The sequence below is a fragment of the Pundamilia nyererei genome, unplaced genomic scaffold (genome assembly GCF_000239375.1).
Source record: "Pundamilia nyererei isolate P.nyererei 1_Seehausen unplaced genomic scaffold, PunNye1.0 scaffold00375, whole genome shotgun sequence".
NCBI lineage: Eukaryota > Metazoa > Chordata > Actinopteri > Cichliformes > Cichlidae > Pundamilia > Pundamilia nyererei.
Window position 1 is genome coordinate 259,818 of NW_005187776.1, and position 20,096 is coordinate 279,913.

The following is a 20,096-nucleotide window of genomic DNA, read 5'->3' on the forward strand; positions in this document are numbered from 1 at the left end:
CAGGGTGCAATTTGGCAATTAGTTCGTCCATGTTTGGACTTCTTCTGTGTTGTAAACGCGCATGTGCATGATTACATTGCTCCGCCAATCAAAAAGTCTGCTCATGCGTGAATATATCGCCTGTCATCGGTTATTGGACTGACGATTTTTACATATCGCCCAACCTTACAGTGGAACCCAAGTGGACTCACTAAATCATGTGTCTACAAGGCTCAGCCAATCAGAAGAAAGTTGGCACAATTTAATGTTTCTGGGTGCTGATGCTTAATACAGTGTGCCATTTTCAGGTACCCGATATAACTGAATGTAAATGCATGTAAGACTCTTGGTTTGAAAAATCAGTTTCACACAACTAAACTTTATTATGTATGTAAGATGCATCCTAACCCTAAAGCTGTGTCCACACTGGAATCGGTCACAGCTGGTCGCTTGCAGATATTCCAGGCTCTTGTTGCCTGGGTAACCCTCTTGTATATATTTACAACAAGGTCATGTGTCAACCATGTGTCGGTATCATGTATTTATAATAATAAATAACTCTTTGCACCTACAGTGCAAAGAGTTATTTGCATAATCACACTAATAATTGATACAAATTCTTCATACAAGACTTAAAAGAATTCAGCCTTCTATACAAACAAAGAGTTCTATAATCCAGTTTATAATTATCCCAGTAAGAAAAAAAAGTACAGTTCATTGGAAATGTAAGACCACGATTGGAGAACAATTACAAAAAATTAATTGCTAAATGTTCAAGAATAATATTGACCAGGATGTTCAGAGTTAAAGGACAGTTAATCACAGAATAACCACAGGAAGCAGACTTCTGACGAAACATTGATTTTGTCGATTGAGTTTGTCCTGAGCAGACCTCAAACTGATCAATGATTGAAGGCTGAAAACAGGAGGGAGCTTCTGTCACTGCAGCATTAACGTGTCCTGGACACAAACAGCATCATGTGACTCACCATATTATCTGAAGCCAGCAGAGGTCTCATGACATCACAGTGCAATGAGCACACATTCAGAAAAGCCTGATGTGCAGTAAATAATAACACACCAGGAAAGGTCTGGTCTGTAGGTTAATGTTTTATCTTTGCTCTCATTAGTCTTCTAGCAAACAGTGGATTCAATTTGGTGCCTCAACGACGCAATTTCCCTGTGGGATGAGCGTTTTGAACAAAATACCATACAACATTATTTCGAATTAGAATTATGAATGATGTAACTGAAAAGCTAGTACAAAGAATGGTATTTCCTCTACTGCCCACTGGAGGCTGGCTCCAACAGTGTTTAGTGTGTTTAGCTCAATAGCAATGCTAAAATGCTGTGGCCTCTATAACTAATAACTGTGCAGTGGGTGTTTGTTTTAATTGTTTTTTATAATAATACTAAAGCCCAACCAATTGATTATTGGCTAATAGTAACTGCTTCCTGAACTACATCAGAGTTTAATGGGCTTTTCTCCAGGTCATGAGTGTTGATGTGTAGTTTTCCCACCAGAGGGCACTCTGTAACTTCCCTGTTAGCATCACGTGTTGGGAATGCCACAAACAGAACAACCATCTGTACCAAGCAGAGCTGGTAGATAACCCTTTACTTGAGTACTCAAATCACCTTCTACAACATTGACCCATACATATGCTGAAGTGCTTTCTGTTTATAATTCACACTCCAGTGAATGCCCGAGGTTTTTTTTGGCACACAGACTGAACTACCAGCCTTCCAGTTACCCTTGGCTCTTTCTGTGGTGGCTAATCTTCCTGTGTAAATTAACCAGGCATGGATTTTGAGCCGTCTTGAAATAGGTATGATGGGCTTAGGCAGCCACGGTGTGACATACTAAATCCATCATGCTGAATCCCATCAAAGGGGAAAAACCAAAACAAAAAGGACTTGCTCACACCGAGAGGACAGCAGAGGCTGTCTGACTGTTTGCATGTTTTTGTTGCGCCTTGGAAGGGCGCTCTGTGCTCCTATTAGTCAGAACCGTGAACATCTTGTTGAAATTGTCATGAGTGAGAGAATTATCTGGATTGGCTGTTAGAAGCTGTTGTCAATCATGAAAGAAAATGCATAATAAAATGAGTTTTGACAGTACAAAGTCTGACTTTCTAAGATACTGAGTGTGTAACGAACACTGACCGTATAACCCAACTAACCTTTGCCCTTCAGGCTGAATTAGAGCACAGCCTCTGAAGGTCTAGATCCGATGCACTCCTGAAGTTCATGAAGATTCAAAAGCTCTCTGATGTTGAAGGTGAGTTGCAACGTGTGAGTCTTGAGATGTACTGTAACCGTTAGGACCTTAATCCATCCTGATTTCAGAGGGACGCCTAGAATGCAACTCCGGATTCAATTCAGATTCCTTCAATTCCTCTGGCAGAACGAGGCTCAGCGCGGGGGAGCTGCAGTGACCAGTTAGGGGCGACGGTTAAGAGAAGAGACGGGACAAGCTTCCAGAATCTGGTATTCCCAGGCAGTCTCCCAACCAAGAACTAACCACACCTGACCTGCTGAGCTTCCAAGGTTGGATGAGGGCAATTTGGCTGACCATGAGTTTGGTGAAATTCTGACTTGTGTTCGTGCAGTACATTAGTTTTGAACGATGGTGTGTCCATCATCTGTGTACCTTAGACATCACGTGGCTCATTCAAAGGCTGTAATGCTGCTGTCCTCTCATATCATCACTGAGTAATGAGCTCAGGCCCTGTTAAGGTGAAGGACAGGACTGCACAGAGGGTTAACACTGGCAGCATGTATGTTTGTGTTCTGTACCCTGGAAAGTTGTGATTTGTGAAAATAAACCGTTTAAGTGTAACACCATTCCCATTGATTTAACTCATTGGCAAGATTGAACTTTAAATGAAGCTAAACTGGCAAATCATTCCCAGCTCACACAAACACAACAGTGCTGCTACATTTAAAATGAATTCCTTTGGGATCCAAAGCATCTGGGAGCTCTGGGACTATTTTATTTGAAGTCAAAGCTCAGTTTAGCAGACCACAAAGGCAGGAAAAAGCAGCCAAAATGTAAAATAAAGCTGCTGCAAATAGACAATAAACAACCAATGGGAATCCCACACTGACCATGAGGAGGTCGTGTTTTCTCTCTTGCTGGTGAAAGACTCTAACTGATCACAGAATGCCATAAAGCGAAACCATCGGTATGTAAATTGACCACAAAGACAAAACGGCCAAAAACAGAGATGAAGCAGTTGCAAAGGGACAATAAATGACCAGAAGGGAACACACAGTGGTTACAAAGAGGTGCAACTATAAATGGAACAGGACCACATAGGGCTAAAACACCTGCACAGAGCCACAGACGACATTACGGAGCCAAACGCAGCCCAAAGGAGATGCACCAAGAGATCAACAATGAATCTGATCATCAGGTTGTTTAAATACTGGAATTCAACTCTGGTCTCATGTTATTGTGGCGTGCTGCTTTTGCTTACTCATTGCATTGGCACTGCACCATCAGCGTTGAGGTTTATTCGGTCCGCACATGAAACTTCTCCCCGCACTGTTCCAGATATATTCAGTATGTGACATGGAACGTGGAATACATCAAACTGTCTACGGTGCACGAAAACCCTGTGGTGTTTCTCCACTTTGGAGCTTATATTAAAGTGAGCGGGTTCTTTAGAAGTGCCACTTAAAAGAAAAAACAACCTTTTCCACATGCAACGAAAAGATTAAAAGTGGAAAATCCTCGATTTTCGATTCAGAGCTAGATGGTATGATGTGTGGAAGCTTTTCTGTCAACAATATAATATCTTTAAAGGAGGAAGTGTGGACTATCTAAGCGATGGAGCTACATTAACAGTGCCAGCTGTATCTGTTTTTGGTCCCCTGTGAAAAACCCTGAATAGTCTCTACTGTGCCAACTGAGTTTGAATGTTAGTGGAAAACTTTGCAGACTATAATGTCGAAGCCCGAAGAACTGTGAACGGACTGGATCTGAGATCTGACTAATTAATCGCAGACTAGCCGTTCTGTGTGCATACTTTGTGTTATCGGCCATTTTATTCTAAATGGGGCAATAAATTAAAAAGAAATATAAAGAATCTAGTGACTGAGACTCGTTAGGAAAATGTTTGCTGTGGTCATAAATCATTTTCTTAGAGATCTCTGCACAATCTGCCTTTCTCTTTTCAGCTGTAGAAGTCTCCCCCTGCTGGCCATTAGAAAGAACGTAGTTTTAGCTCACTTCCACCTTCCATCCTTTGTTTATATTTAGTCTATAGCTGCAGCACTTGGGATAGAAGTTTGTTATCTTTCCAGAGGGTGTTGAAGTATTTGGAAGTAGTATGAAAGTAATTACATTTTGATAGATGTATAGGTAGGCCTGCTCCAGAGGACATCGGAAAGTTGCTCAGAAATAGCAGGCGAGTGTACAACAGCGGAGGGGCTCTAAAAGAGTCTTAATAAAACCTCTGACCTGCTGTACTGTCCAGAAGCGGACTTTGTGGATATGACTATGCAGTGTGGAGGCGGCTGGAGCAGGGCGAAACAAACACGAGCGCTCTTGTGTGTGAATGTGTGCATGATTCTGTACTCTGCGAGTCAATTGTCATATTATTTATGCAGTCCATGTGGGTGGGCAGTGCAGAGCCAGAGGGCACAGCATGTTTACACTGAAAGAGATGGAGAGAGATTCTCTGCTGTGCTATCAAACACGGATCATCTGCTTCTGAATTTCAAGTAGCCGAGCAGCTGTTGTCCTTTAACTATTTCTCTTATTGTTACTCTTTATTTTTAACATTGGTTTCCCTCCAAACAGAGTACAGAATTTAACTGAATTGTGAGCGAATCCAGTGCCGAGTATTGGAAACTTTTCTGACCCCAGTGATACCAGTGAATAAATCATTCCCACTGATAGCAGACTGATAGAGTGACTCAGTCTTTTTGCATTTTTTTTTTTTTGCCGTGTGGACGCAGCAGACGGATGCTTGCTCTGAAGACTGCAGTAGACCTCCAGTAGACCCTGAATTTGAAGCAACCACTTCAAAGGCGGCAACATTTCCAGTTTACAGCACACTTTTGTGCCGCGTTCTCCACCCACACTCACGACCAACGATGAGTGCATGGAAAATTTTGATGGTGACGGTAAACATTTACAGTTTCTGTGCTTTCTGGAGCTATACCAGCTATCTATTAAAAAGTACATAAAAACTCTGCAGAGTTCATCCTCTTCTGGAAGTCAGAAGGAGGAGGGGGGAGGTGCAAGTAGGAGACGCAACTCCTCAGCCACTCCACAGACACCCACAATCCACCAGATTCTTTCTCTGCTTCTCTGAGGAAGCGCAGACCTATTTCTCCTCACCTTTCTGTCCCTCCTGTTGTTTATCTGCTAGCAGCCTTCAATAAGACCCCCCCTCCCTGGGCCAGTAAACCTGACCTGTGGCCCCATAACAAGGAGAGAAGTGTTGGTGTTAAGTTGTCAAATCATCCGAAGGACAGTTACCCACCATACACGATCCACAGCCAGAGGGCAGGAGGCATTAACAAAAAGTGTTTTGTTTTTTTTTGGAGTAAACTGAAAAAAGATGTTGCTGACCTGCAGACCTCGCTTTGTAAAAACCTGATTTTATCTCAGAGGAGCAATAATGTTTCACATTGCACTGCTTCATTTTCTCTCTTTTTCTTTCTCTAATATAAAAAAGAAAGACACAGACTGCAGTGGTTTAAGGCTAAGACTGATAGCTGTGCTACTGTTGGCTGGAGAGTACTGTGCAAAAGTTTTGAGTCACCCCTCATTTCTTTATATTTTGGTAGAAAAATGGAAAAGAAGTACAGTAACTTATTGAACGGAAATGCAGCATAATGAGCCTGACAGTCAGTGTTTCGTATGTCTCAGCCAAGCTTTCTTATCCTTTCTTTAAGTCGTCTTCAGGAATAGTCCAAGTCCAAACCACTTCTTTAAATGTTGGCCGGCTTTAATCTCGTCCTCAGTCAAGATGATCCCGACTGCTGAGGTCCCGGCTCTATAGGGACGCCAATCCGTGATTAATAGTTTTCCATTGTATGTTTTTCTACCCAGGTGTGTTTGCAATCACTGAGACAAATGAAGCTGTTTCCAGTTAGATGTTATCCTGATGTTTATTCTCTGCATCCATAATTCCAACAGTTTCGATAAGTTCCAAACACCACTGGCTGAAGTGCAACCACGACCCACGGCAGAACCTCCACCATGTTTTAGACTCTCACTCTTATCCGGGGGAACACCAAGGCGTTCCCAGGCCAGCCGAGAGATATAATCTCTCCAGCGTGTCCTGGGTCTGCCCTGGGGCCTCCTCCCGGTGGGACATGCCTTGTCAGATGCCCGAACCACCTCAGCTGGCTCCTTTCGATGTGGAGGAGCAGTGGCTCTACTCTGAGCCCCTCCCGGATGGCTGAACTTCTCATCCTATCTCTAAGGGAGAGGCCAGCCACCCTTCGGAGGAAGCACATTTCCGCCGCTTGTATTTGCGATCTCGTTCTTTCGGTCACTACCCACAGCTTGTGACCATAGGTGAGGGTAGGGGCGTAGACCGACCAGTAAATTGAGAGCTTCGCTTTTACACTCAGCTCTCTCTTCACCACAACAGACTGCTACAGCATCCGTATCACTGCAGCCGCTGCACCAATCCGTCTGTCAATCTCCCACTCCCTTCTCCCATCACTTGTGAACAAGACCCCGAGATACTTAAACTCCTCCACTTGGGTGCCTGTCGTGGTGGTAACCCCGAACCAACTGGTGGACACCTGAGGTGAGGGGAGCCATCACGCTGAAGGAGTCCTACCGGGCTTGGTTAGCCTGTGGGACTCCGGAGGCAGCTGATAGGTACCGACAGGCCAAGCGGAGTGCGACGCGGGCGGTGGCGGAGGCAAAAACTCGGGTGTGGGAGGAGTTCGGGGAGGCCATGGAAAAAGACTTTCAGACTGCCTAAAAGAGATTCTGGCAAACCGTCAGATGACTCAGGAGGGGAAAGCGGTGTTCTACCTGCACTGTGTATAGTGCGGGAGGAGTGCTGCTGACTTCGACTGAGAGAATTGTCAGGCGCTGGAAGGAATACTTCGAGGACCTCCTCAATCCCACTGGCACATCTTCCGTGACAGAAGCAGAGTCTGGGGACGAAGGGAATGACCCGCCAATCTCTGGGGGCGAGGTCACTGAGGCAGTTAAAAAACTCCTTGGTGGCAGAGCCCCTGGGGTGGACAAGGTCCGCCCCGAGTTCCTGAAGGCTCTGGATGTTGTAAATCTGTCTTGGTTGACACATCTCTGCAATGTTCCGTGGAGATCAGGGACAGTACCCCTGGACTGGCGGACTAGGGTGGTGGTCCCCATCTATAAGAAAGGGGACCAGAGGGTGTGTTCCAACTACAGGGGAAACACACTCCTCAGCCCCCTGGGAAAGTCTATGTGCTGGAGAGGAGCGTTCGTCCGCTAGTCGAACCTTGGATACAGGAGGAACAATGCGGTTTTCGTCCTGGTCGTGGAACACTGGACCAGCTCTTTATCCTCTCGAGGATACTTGAGGGCGCATGGGAGTTTGCCCAACCAGTCTGCATGTGTTTTGTGGACTTGGAGATGGGATTCAACTGTGTCCCTCGGGGGGTCCTGTGGGGGGTGCTCCGGGAGTATGGGGTGTCTAGCCCATTGCTACTGGCCATTCAGTCCTTATACGACCATTGCAAGAGCTTGGTCTGCATAGGTCTTGGTCTTTTGCAGATTAAATAAAAGCGATTGGAACAAATGATGTGTTTGTTGCCAGGCTGGCTGCTAGTAACAAAGATCTCATCTTTGAAAGACCAAAATCTGTTGAACAGTTGTTTAAGACCACTTCAAAAAATTACATGGAAATCTGGCTTCCTGGAAGTAAAATATAAAGAATGGATGGCTCAAGACTTTGCCCAGAACTGTAATAGGCATAATCATAGTAGTGGACAATATATGTCTGTTACTTTATTTGGAATGTTTTTAAATGGGTTTGTTTTTAGAGGTAACAGTTTTTAAATTTGTTTTTCATATAGAAGCTAGAAAAGTTACTCTAATGTAACTATGCTAAAGAATGAACATGTGAACTGAAATAAAAATGTATACCGTGCACTATCAAAAGCAAAACAAAAGTACCAAATATATAGGAAGTGTATTTAGAGTTGGAGTGTGCAGCCATAGAAATGACTTTAATTCCAAAACAGATGATGCAAATTTTTGATTCATTGACTTAAAATTCACTGTGGTGGTCCACAGAGGCAAAATCACTATATTTGTGTTAGTGTCCAAAAACATGTGGATAGAAGAATAAAAACACAATAATTCTCCTTGAAGCTACATTCCCAATCCAACAGTATTACTCATTTTGTTCTTTTTTATTAGTTTTTGAACAACATCGGAGTTCCACTGCACAGAGGAGGAAGCTACTGTGTGTCAGGCTTTAATGCATCACAGCTACATATTAGTAGACTTACTTACTTAGACTTAGATCCTCCCGCGCTGATTGGCACATCGGGTGAGAATGGAACGCCATCGAACTCGGTATATCGCTGCAGTTGTTGCTTCATCCCATGACAGTTCGACAGAACGTAAATCTTCAAGGAAAGTCCTCCTCCATGTTATTTTGGGTCTTCCTTGCCGTCTCTCTCCATTCTTTGGGTTCCACAGAACCGCGACACGGGCAGGTCTCGGGTCCGGTAGCCGAAGGATGTGACCGGCAAATCTGAACCGATGCTTGGTGACTTGGACATGGAGTGGCTCTACTCCTGCACGGCGATATACTTCTTCATTGGTAACGCGATCCCGATATGTGATCTTAAGCAGCTGTCGAAGACGTTGTTGGAAGATGTCAAGATGGCGGTTGATCTTTGCAGTTGATTTCCAAGTCTCCGCTGCATACAGTGCCGTCGGTATAACAATGTTCTTCAGGAGCCGCACCTTGGTTGATAAAGGCAGTGCGGTGGTCATTCATATAGGTCGTAGTCGTTGAAAGGCTGCCCATGCTTTCCCAATTCTGCACTTAACGTCATGCTCCACGTCCCCGTCACCGCTAAAAGTGCAACCCAGGTACATGAACCTGTCCACCTCTTCTAGCTGCTGCTGCTGCTTCACAGTCACCACTGTGTTTGATGGTGTAGCGTAACCAACTCGCATAATCTTCAACTTCTCACCACTGATCCTGAGTCCTATCGGTGCTGCTTTGCTTTCCAGAGATGAGGTTGTTTTCTGAAGAGCCTGGAGTGTTGGTGCAAGTAAGGCTATATCGTCTGCAAAGTCCAAATCTGTGAACTGCTGCAGGGGATCACGTCCGGCGACGCCCATCGTGTTTGGTCCAATTGCTCGGCGCATGACATGGTCAATGGCGATGTTGAAGAGGAATGGCGATAGGACGCAGCCTTGTCGCACACCAGTATCGATATTAAAATATTCCGTGATGCTGTTGTCTGTTCGGACGCAACAACTAGAGTTGCAGTACAATGCTTGGAACGCGGTAACGAAGCGGTCGGGTACTCCGTAAGACTTGATGATTTTCCAGAGCGTGTCTCGATTAAGGCTATCAGAAGCCTTTTTAACCCTCTGGGGTCGCCGGACACGCTGGTGCGTCAAAATCACATGACCAATTTAAGACGGCACAGCTACAAGATGCAGCGCGTCAGAGTCTCCATTTCAACTTGGCTCAAAAGTGCGGACTTCAAACTATATACCAGTTTTTGAATTGTGTCGATGGGCCATGTAAAACCAGACTTATGATAAAAAATACACGCGATGTTTTTTTCTGAACAAAACAGTGGTGTTCACAGCGGGAAGAACGGTAAAAACGGCGTTTTCTACAGAGAGCGCTAGCAAACACTCTCCGCTTGCCAGTGAAAAAAGAAAAAACACCCCTTCCCTATTGGTGTTAGAGTTTACCATGTCAGCCAATCAAAAAAATTATATGGCAACATGTGACATTTGGTTGTTTAGGGAGAAGGGGAAGTTTTTAGGAGTGACACCCACAACGGAAAGCGGGCGAGCGAAAGACAGAGAGAGAGAGAGAGAGTTTTCATATGTGAGACATTAGTGACGTTTAGCGTGTTTGGAGGCTATAGTTAGTGTGTTGTGTAGTTATTGTCTTGCATTGTGTGTCAGTTAGACTGCTGAATTTCATATTTGCTCTAAAAAAGCCGTCAAAGGCAGATTCCAGTGTAAACGCTGTTCCCACATGGAAAACTGGACTGATGCACCCCCTGCTGTCAGACCTGCAGGGTTTAGGCCTTTGGTGTTCTACTCTGTCTTATACTGAACACAAACTACATTTTTTGGAGTGGCACAAATAATTTGTGTGCCTTCTTATTTGATGCAGCACACCTGATTGTTCTGTAAATAGATTTAAATGGTTATGTAAAAAACACCTGAGGCCTTGGCTGCATTTTTAGGTAAATAGTACCATATAACTTTGTTGTTTGCAAAACTTGTGCATAATTTTTAGAAATGTACAATTTCTATTTGCATTTCAAGTTATGAAAATGATTCGTTAAACATGTTTGTGGGTTTTACAGTAAAAAATATAACCTTTTTCTACTCGGATTTTGAATTTTTTGTCTGAATTTAGATCAACTGCGCTAATATAGTATACCAAAATGAAAAAATAACTTAAATCTCAGATATTTAAGGTTGTGCTGAAAATAATGATACCAAACAAGGCAAAAAAACCATATTTTAAAGGTGAAATATAGAGGTAAAATCAAAAGTAGTCAAAAATGGCCAATTATACCCCGGACCCCAGAGGGTTAAAGTCAACGAAGTTCACGCATAGCCTTTGCTGGAATTCGAGGCTCTGCTCAATAATTGATCTCAGCGTGAATATTTGTCCAATGCAGGACCTTCCACTTCTAAAACCCGCCTGCTCCTCGCGTAGCTGTTCGTCCACCATATTAGTAGACTAAGATTTATTTTTAAATTAGATTAACTGATAATTAAAGATGATATCTGTGTGTGTAGCAGTGAAAAAAAATGTCCCCTCGTAAGCTCCTGAAATGCTAAAGGAAGCAGGTAGATTGCTCAGAGCTGTGTTCACAGTTTACATAGCAGGCAGTTGTTCCAGATGTTCCAGACACTCCTGTACAAAGTTGTAGGTCAAGCAGACCTATCAGCAGAGCTTGGTTAGCTCAGGTATGCAGCGTGCTCAGACTGGTTCTTGGCATGCTCCTCCTCAACACTGTAGGTCTGTATACACTGTAATTATAGAGCACTCCCTCCTTTATGGTGCTTTTGTTATCATAGCGCTTACCTTCATGCCTGCAGGCACAGAAAAACAAAAGATGACCCAGGATGAATTTACTCGAATAACATTTGGCAAACTATAAAACAAAAAGTAAATCGCTGTCTGTTGATTGCAGGTCTAGTTCTTTAAGGGAATGTGTGCGTGGATTATGCAAGTCACGGCCGGAGTAAATGAAAAGAAAAGCCAAGTTTCCTGCTTGGTTATACATTAAACTAGTTGAAGGTCTGAACCTAATCTTCAGTGTCGAGCGGTATCACAGAGTTGTGTGTGAATAAAATACTAAATCATTTTCCTCAGTGAGCAACAGCGCAGTGTTGGTGTAACCTTCACTGTCATTTACCGCAGTAATACTGCAGGGCAAAAGTGATAGTACTGACTGATCCAAGTGTTACCCACACCAAAGTTTTGCGTGACCATGCCGACTTACAGCCTCGACTCAAAGCTGAGTTAGCCAGAGTTCTGCCTAAGATGGGCCAGATATAATGTGCATTAAGACATTTGAGCCACTGTGCAGATGTGGCCCAGGATATAATCCTTGCAACACAAGTCAAGCACTTCACTTCATTGGCAGGTAAATAAACCTTTAGGTACATTGTAATCTGCACGCATGACCTTCAGCTATAAGGACATAATGAAGGTTAGTTGCTTTATGTAGACTTCTTGCAGGCTTTCAGTCAGGTTACTGAGTGATATTTGTAAAGCTTTACACTTTGATTCTTTACCTTTACGGTTATCACTTGAGGTCGGTGTGATTGTTATCAGCACATCCTTTACATCCTAGAAATAGTGAGTTGGACCTGTAGTGGATTAGACTGGTTTGCCCTTTATTTGGCCCAATCATCTGGACATAGCTAATAGACACTTGCTCGTGTCATTTAAAATGCTAATTTCTCTTGCTTTATAAGGACACATAGACTAGAAATCTAAGTCTCTTAACCCAATCCAAAGCCATGAGATACTCTATGGCAGGGTTGTCCAACTCGAGTCCTCGAGAGCTACCGTCCTGCAGCTTTTAGATGCATCCCTACTGCAACGCAGCTGAATGAAATGGTTGGATGCCATCACATTTGGCAAAGCTGTTGTGTGTCACAACAAGAATGCATCTAAAAGCTGCAGGGTGGTAGCTCTTGAGGACTGGAGTTAGGGTATGTGACTTTTGGCTTTTGCACATTCTAATCCCAGGTTGTGGCAGTTGGCTAAAAAAAAGGTCTACCAAAAAACAAAAAACCTCCAAAAACAATCAACTTATCTTACAACTGTTAGTTCATCTTCTGGTACAGTTATCTAGTACATGTATGAAATGTCATGTGTTTCCTGGACTGGATAAGAGATGCAGTCTTATTCTGTTCTAGCTGGGTTTTTAGTCTGATTATGGTCCAACAGCAGGTGTGGCAGGTGTATTCAGGCTATGCAAAAAGCCCACCCTGTGAAAAACTGAGCCTCATGTCTTTTGAATTCCACAGGTTTTTTTTAAAGCTTCTTCTCCGACAAAGCTTCTCTCTTGTGTTCTTGACAGCAAGTAAGGCGACACCGCTTCTTTCCCTCTGTCATTTCTCCTCTTTCTACCTTTCTCTCTCTCTGAAGGAGCTCAACTCTTTTCTTGCAAAAGCCAGAGGAGGACAGCAGGGAGAGGTGGGGGCTGAAATCAGAGCCATTGCCTTGGAGGTGGAGGCGATTTATAGCGTGTTTGTGCAGGAAGAGGAGGAGGAGCAGTGGGAGGAGAGCAGGCAGAGTGAAGGAAAGGAGGGCACGAAGCAGTGACAGAGGGCGAAGAACTGGGACAAAAGTCTGTCGAGAGAGAAAAGAACTCTGGAGTTTATTGTTGGAACTTTGAAAGAGGAGGATTAGAAGGAGGGAATGAGGAGGGCTTGACTCACTCTATGCAGCTGAATTTGGATTTGCAGCCACATGTGCAGGAGAGGAAAAACGCAGGTACGGCGACAGGGTAAAGGTCGCTTCTGCTCTTTCTGCGTGTGTGTTTTAAAGGTTTTATACTGGCTTGTTTCTGCATCGTCCGTCTGCTTTGTTTATGTATTCAATTCAAGAAATTATATGACGTACAGGAGCGTTACAGGAGTGAAATAACCAACATGCAGTGCTGTTAGCAAAGATTTAAACCCATCTGTGTCCGGTCCCATTGTCGTTCAGCTTCTTCTCCTCAGGTTTCTGCCTTTGTGTCCAGAGCTGTGTTTTCACAGACAAAATGCATTTACTCGTTTGTCTTTGGGATGTTATTATAAGGCACCTTATAATACACCTGCTCAGAGTACTGTAGGTGGAGGAGGATTTCATTACATTCAGACATGCTGTGTGATCTTGCCTCTGCTGGTTTCACCCGTCCTTGTGGATGTTTTTGATTTACTTTGTCCTGGGTATTCACATTTGTCACTTACAGTTCTGCCCTGCAGTACAATGAAGCTGAACGTAATATAGTTGGAGAGTGTGCAACGCTCAAAAGTGACATTCAGAAACTCTGCAGTGACATTTATTTCTTAAAAGGGTAGCCCTGTTTCTAAGGATAGGTTTCATTTCTCTGTAGTATTTGTCTGTCCACCGTAAACAGATTTGCTTTGATCTCTCTTAACTCTGAGCAACACGTGCAGCTTTCTGTGGCCTTTGTCTCAAATGCTGCGTTATAGAAACTATTCCTACACCCATTCTTTTTCTCTATATATGGTTAACCATGCACCCTCGCAAAGATTTGTGTGAATAGTTATTAAGTTATTCAACTTCTTTACATCCACCATCACGACAGTGATTAGCTGAGCTGAGGGTTAGGGGTAGCTTTACCTTACTCTGTAGAATTTTCCAGTATACGTCGATCCCAAATCGTAAACTCAAGAACAAGAAGGCCACAGATGCATATTGGAGACTTGGTCTGAGTTATGTTATAGTCTCTGTTTGTTTTGGACTGTTTGTTTAGCACGTGGTGCATTTGTTAAACATGTCTCCCAGTAAGTTTATTCAAGCACTATGCAGGTTGGTTGTATTTACTGGAGTATTTAAATTAGAAATGTATTTTCATTATGAAATAAGCGTGGATTGCAGAGTTTAATGGATGTAGAATAATGGCACCATTGATCTACAGCTTTGAAGCTTCAGATGTCACTGGGTGTGAAATCTCATGGAAGAATAAAGGCTTCATAATGCAAAGAAAACAGAAAGAAGATGGGTTGAAGAGTGGGGCGTGACTTGTTGCTCGACTTTTTGACTCTTTGCTAATTTATTTGGCAGTTTGTTACTTTAAAATTAACATTTTTTAAAAGGAAATCTAATCTTACTTAGCATGTAACATGCTCTGCAGGACTACATGACAAATTTAAGAACCCAACAGTATGTAAAATATGTTCAGTTAAGTGTACTGCAGATTGCCACAATTCTGCATCAATGAGAGGAGCTAAGTAATAATCAACAGTATGAAAAATGTAAATTAAAGTTCATTTATGTTTTAAACTTACAGGTCAGGAAGAAAAATTAGAGATATATTAGAAAAATAAAAGGCTGAATAATTCTTCCACCACAGCAATAAATCACACTAAAGAGTTTTCTGGTATGAAGGATTGGAGTAAAACTCTTCAGTACTTTGAGTAATTTCTGACATGAACCTCCCAGGGATAATGTCGAGGCTCCAAAACTACTTGCACTGATTGGCAAAGGTTCACAGTTTGATTGGGGATTGGGGTCATTACCAATGATGGTGAGAACTCTTTATATTAGCAATAATTAAGACACATGGTTGTATTTGAAAAAATAATGTCTATAGCCGTTTTTTAAAGTGTAAAATGAAAATTGTGGCTCAGCTCATCTGAAAGAGCGAGACAAAGACACAGAAAGAGAGACAATGTATCATTGTCAGTTCCAGCTCTTGTCTGTGGGAGTGCAGGGAAATGAAATGAAAAAGGTCGTTCCTGGTCACAAACTCACTAATCCCATCTCAGCTTACTCTGATACATCACAAAGAAACACTCTTGACCTGACAGAGCAGTCAGCACACTGACAGTACAACTGATTAAATCCTGACCAAATGGAATCAAAGGAAAATCAATGGGGAATGAGCAGTACCTTACTCAGGCATGATTACGGGATCTCTGTAAATTATTAATTATAATAACAAAAGTAAGGAGAAGAAATGTTCACAAAGGACAAAGTGTCTGCTCTGAACTGACATTAAATTTGCTGTGCTAATTTGTTAAATGGCATGAAACGGAAAATAGAACTGAGGCTGATGGGAATGCTGGATGGAGTGGAGCATGAGGAGGGCTCTGAGAAAAGCTCGGGGAGCGAGAGTTTCTTCACTTCATCTTCTGGCTTCAGGATAGCACCAACTTTTCATAGCATCAGCATGTCGAGATTTTTCTCTAGAACCAACAACGACAACCTTATTTGCTAAAAGAAGAACGGGCATGTGTTCACTGAAGTTTATTTTGACAGTCAATAAATACTAAATAATGAAAGTATTACAAGTGGAATCGATATTGAAACTTCATGAACGTAATGTTGTTTATCCTTTGCAGCAGCTGGCTGAGTGGACAAACATGGGCTAATGGCCTCCTCCTTCCTGGTTTTTGTTGAGCTAGAGCAAAAAGAAAAGACATTGATGTGTGTCATCATGTGTATCAACACAAAATTATAGAATGAAAGTTTTCAGAAAATGCAGCCATGGGGACTCTACATTGTGGTTGATGTTAATCATGGTAGAAACAAAATATCACCATAGCAGTCTCCCTGTCGATGTCCAACGAGCTATCGTTTCACCGATCAAGCTGTGCTCTCTAACTATTCGATATGTTACTTCAATCTGTTTGACTAAACGCTGCAAAGGCACCTTAAATATGATCTTTTTCATTTGGGTCATTGACCTTGCCGGCTTAACGGAACTGCCACAAACAGACTTTTTGTATTCGTCTTTTTAAATGTTTTAAATTTGAGTTTTATTTCCTCATAGCATGTCTCCTCTTCTGCACTGAGTTGAGTAATAGAGCCGGTGTGTTTTACAGAGGAAAAATCTGCACTAAAGAAAAATGTTTGTCTCTCTAGAGAAGCTGCAGGGAAAAGAGTGCACGTGTCAAGGCTCTGAGTGCAACTCATGGAGCAAAGGGTGAAAACTGGGTGGAAAGACTCTGAAACACGATGAACATTGATGCCGGAGGGAAAGGATGGAGAAAGTTTTCCTTTTCTTCACACTGACACTTGTCTCTCCCTCTATACAGAAATTCTGAAAAATGATGCTGGTGAACAAACCTGAGCAGCAGATTGGTGATACTGGACAAAGCTCTTAGAAAGGAGGTGGTTTTAGATTTCACTCAGTCTGTTGTTGCTGTCTGATTTAGTGAGTGAATCTTGACCATAGCCAAGAAAGACATCATGTCCCAGAACGCCGGTCCAATTCTGATCCAACTTTAAATAGGACATATTATTTCACTTCCCCATCAGGGAAAACCTTTATATAGCTTTTTATGCATGTAAACGTCCACAGACAACAGATGCTGTGTTCTCATACAGAAAACCCTGTTGTCGAACTACCTCAGTGCCTTGTTGGTTGCCATGGCTTTCCCCCACTACTTATCTGGTAGTGGGGGAAACGTTTTGGTATGCCATCACATAAAGTATGGCAACTGCCTCACTTTTATATACTTATACTCGAAGCCAGTCCTGCTAAATGTCTCAAATATCTGAGACATTTCCAAATATCTATTTCCAGCTGATGGCTGCAAAAATTAACACCGGGGCTTAAAAGGTCAAAGGTCAGGTTTTCCAAAAATCTTGTGAATGCAATAAGTCAAGAAGACCTTTCTCTGCACTCACTGTTTATACATGACTGTGCATTTAATCATGAATTATTATTCATCTCTGGCTCTTTTTTTCCCATCTTCCTCCCCTCACCCTGGCTGCCCCTCCCTGAGCCTGGTTCTGCCAAAGGTTTCTTCCTGTCAAGAGGGAGGTTTTCCTTTCCACTGTTGCCAAAGCGCTTGTTCATAGGTGGCCATGTGAGGTTTCCAATCTTTTCCTCTGCATTATTTTAGGGTCTTTACTAGGGTTGTTCAATATAACGAAATATATCGAATGACGATATAAAAACGTTTATCGTTTCCTATCACTCTATCGTTTGTTTCGTGGTGTCGTGAAATAAACAGTTTACACCAATATTTGTTCATCGTTTTGATGGTCACTGTAGTGGCTATATTAGTTTCTTAAAGTTCTCTCTTTCTCTTATATTTAATATAACCACACTACAGACAGACAAGCGCCTGTTTTTACGTGTTGTCGTTAGCAACAATGATGGTAAAACGGTCGCGTGGCTCTGCTGTCCGCTTGTTTGTTTTCCACGTAAAGCTTTCACAATAAAGCTCAAGATCCTGTTGAGACTTAAACTGAGTCACGTGAAAGAGCAGATTATTTACGGATGAGAAGCAAAAAGAGCCGTCAGTTGCTAAAAAATTAACCGTAGACTCAAACTTTAGAACAGGCTTTTCCCCGCAGCACGCCGTGTAATAAATACTCACAAAGAAAACGGCGGCCGTTACAACTTATGTCTAAAAATGTATCGTTTCATGCATCGGTTAAAACACTCGACTCCAGGTACACGACGCCCAGCTGGAAACACTTCACTTGAGTCGAGCTGCCCGAGATTCACAGAATTTACAAAACATGTTACATTTTTGTGATTTATATCGTTATCGGGATATGAGATTTTGGTCATATCGCACAGCCCTAGTCTTTACTTTATAATTTAAAGCACTTAAAGGCAACTGTTGTTGTGGTTTGTCACAATATAAATAAAGCTGAGTTGAAGTGACCTGGGATTTTCAAATTGTCAGCATTGGTGCATTTCCTAGAAATTAGTGACCTTGACCTAAACATTAGAGGTCAAGTTTTCTCAGAATCTTGTGAATCCAATAACTTGAGAAGAAGACAACATAGAAATTGATACCAGAGAGGTGTGTCTACTAGTAACCTGGGGTGTAGCAGTGATGTTTGCCAGTACTTTTTAATAATAATATCATTTAGTAAGAGAAAAAAGTAACTATCCCGGAGAGAAAGCAAATATTCTTCACAACACTGTTCGTGCCCTCCATACTCTTGGATGGTTTGAGATCCTTATAGTTATAAAAAGCAATGTTGCCTCGAAAGTTGAGATGGTTGTGTGTTCATGAAGCATGCTGAAGCCGGCAGAAGAAAAGAAAGACACTGTTAATGAAAAGGAAAAACTAATACAGGGCCCTCCTGCCTGCTATGAAATCAACATTTTCAATGATCAGAAGCTGGGAGGGATAATTGGGTTACTGTATATATAATAACACAGTGTGTGGTGATTGCTGCTCTCAGTTTACAGATAGTAATTCCTTGTTTTTCCTCATTACCTATTTATGGGTTAAAGAGGATCAGCTTTTATTGTTAGCATAATGTAAAGCAGTGCCTCTTCTGCCAAGGTTGTTGACAGCCATCGAGTAGTCGTGTGAGGGGAGCTTTGAGCGCTCTTCGCTCTTGAGGTCTTCTTCCTGCACGTGGGTCAGGGAGCTGAATAGAGGATGAGTGGAGTTGATTATTGGTCTCCACTCTTATCTCTCTCCTCTAATGCAGAAGCATCTGCTGATTATTCCCTTAATCAGGACTATCCTCTTTGTAATTAGCTTAGGGCTAAAAGAGCTCCTCACTCACAACGAGGACACGCCCACTGGACTAAAGCTTTGCTCTGGGTTCCTAATTGCATTATCATATGTTGTGTGTGAAGACTGATGGGCAGAGGTGGGTAGTAACGAGTTACATTTACTCCGTTACTTGAGTAAGTTTTTGAAAAAAATGTACTTTTAAAGTTTTTTGCACGATACTTTTTACTTTTACTTGAGTACATTTGTGAAGAAGAAACTGTGCTTTTACTCCGCTACATTTGGCAATATTCGACTCGTTACTTTTAAAAAAAATGATTAATTTCACACATTACATAATACTGCTAATAATGGATCATGCCGCCAGTGGAGTTTTCTGTAACTCTTTTACCAATCAGATGTGGCCATGCAGTCACATGACCAGTTTGAAACTGTGGCGGGCAGAGCGGCCCAAGCGTTTTAAAGTAGCGACACACGGAAAGAAGAAAACTAGGGCTGCCACGATTAGTCGACTATTAAAATCGTCAACGACTAATTTAATAGTCGACGCGTCATTTGAAGCTTTGTAAGATCCCAAAAGACGCAGTAGTAGTATTTAAGAGTGTAATAACGGACTGAAACAGAAGATGGCAGCATTGCATGTACAAGGATGCCAGCTACCGTTAAACACAGAAGAAGAAGAAGCTGTGTCCCAGAATTCATAGCGCGGCCCTGCTCAGTTTCCATCAATGGCGGCAGCTAGTTAGTTTTAATATTACTCTTATTATTCTTTCTGGGTCACAAAATAAACGTTTTACATATTTTCTGGCGAGAATGTAGCTGTGTAAACCTCAAATATCTGCTCAGTTTATCAAGACACCACATATTTTCAAAAGCGCTCCGACGTTTTCGGAGACGTCTGTTACCCACTAGCTCGATAGCGAGCCGGGGGCAAGGCTCAAGATGTAAGTGCTAGAGCCGTGAGAACACCGGACTCCCGGCAGATCGTTTTCAAACCCACCGCCGTCTTTCACTACTCAGGTTAAACATGATATATAAGTCATTTAGATAACTTAAAAATGTTATTGTTTGGCTTTTTTCAGTATTTTATTTGTTCCTGAGTAAATCGGTTTGGCTGAGATTAAAGTTATAGTTTTTACACAGCTGAATAAACCAAGCAGACAACTGATTATCAGAAGTGTGAGATGCTCGAGAATATACTCTGGTGTCCTGTTATATTTTAGATATCAAGGAGTTTATT

General features: G+C 42.4%; 1 protein-coding gene across 2 annotated transcripts in view; it reads left to right on the forward strand.

The window, feature by feature from the left end:
* large2 (LARGE xylosyl- and glucuronyltransferase 2) overlaps window positions 1-20,096 on the forward strand; it is a 122,438-nt gene that overhangs the window by 70,867 nt on the left and 31,475 nt on the right. The window contains exon 1 of one of the 2 annotated variants that reach the window (XM_005752719.2): window positions 13,162-13,181. The exons of the other annotated variant lie outside the window; for it this stretch is intronic. The gene's annotated coding sequence lies outside the window, so the exon portion shown is untranslated. Of the gene's footprint in view, window positions 1-13,161; window positions 13,182-20,096 lie in introns of those variants that run through there. 2 annotated transcript variants of the gene reach the window in all.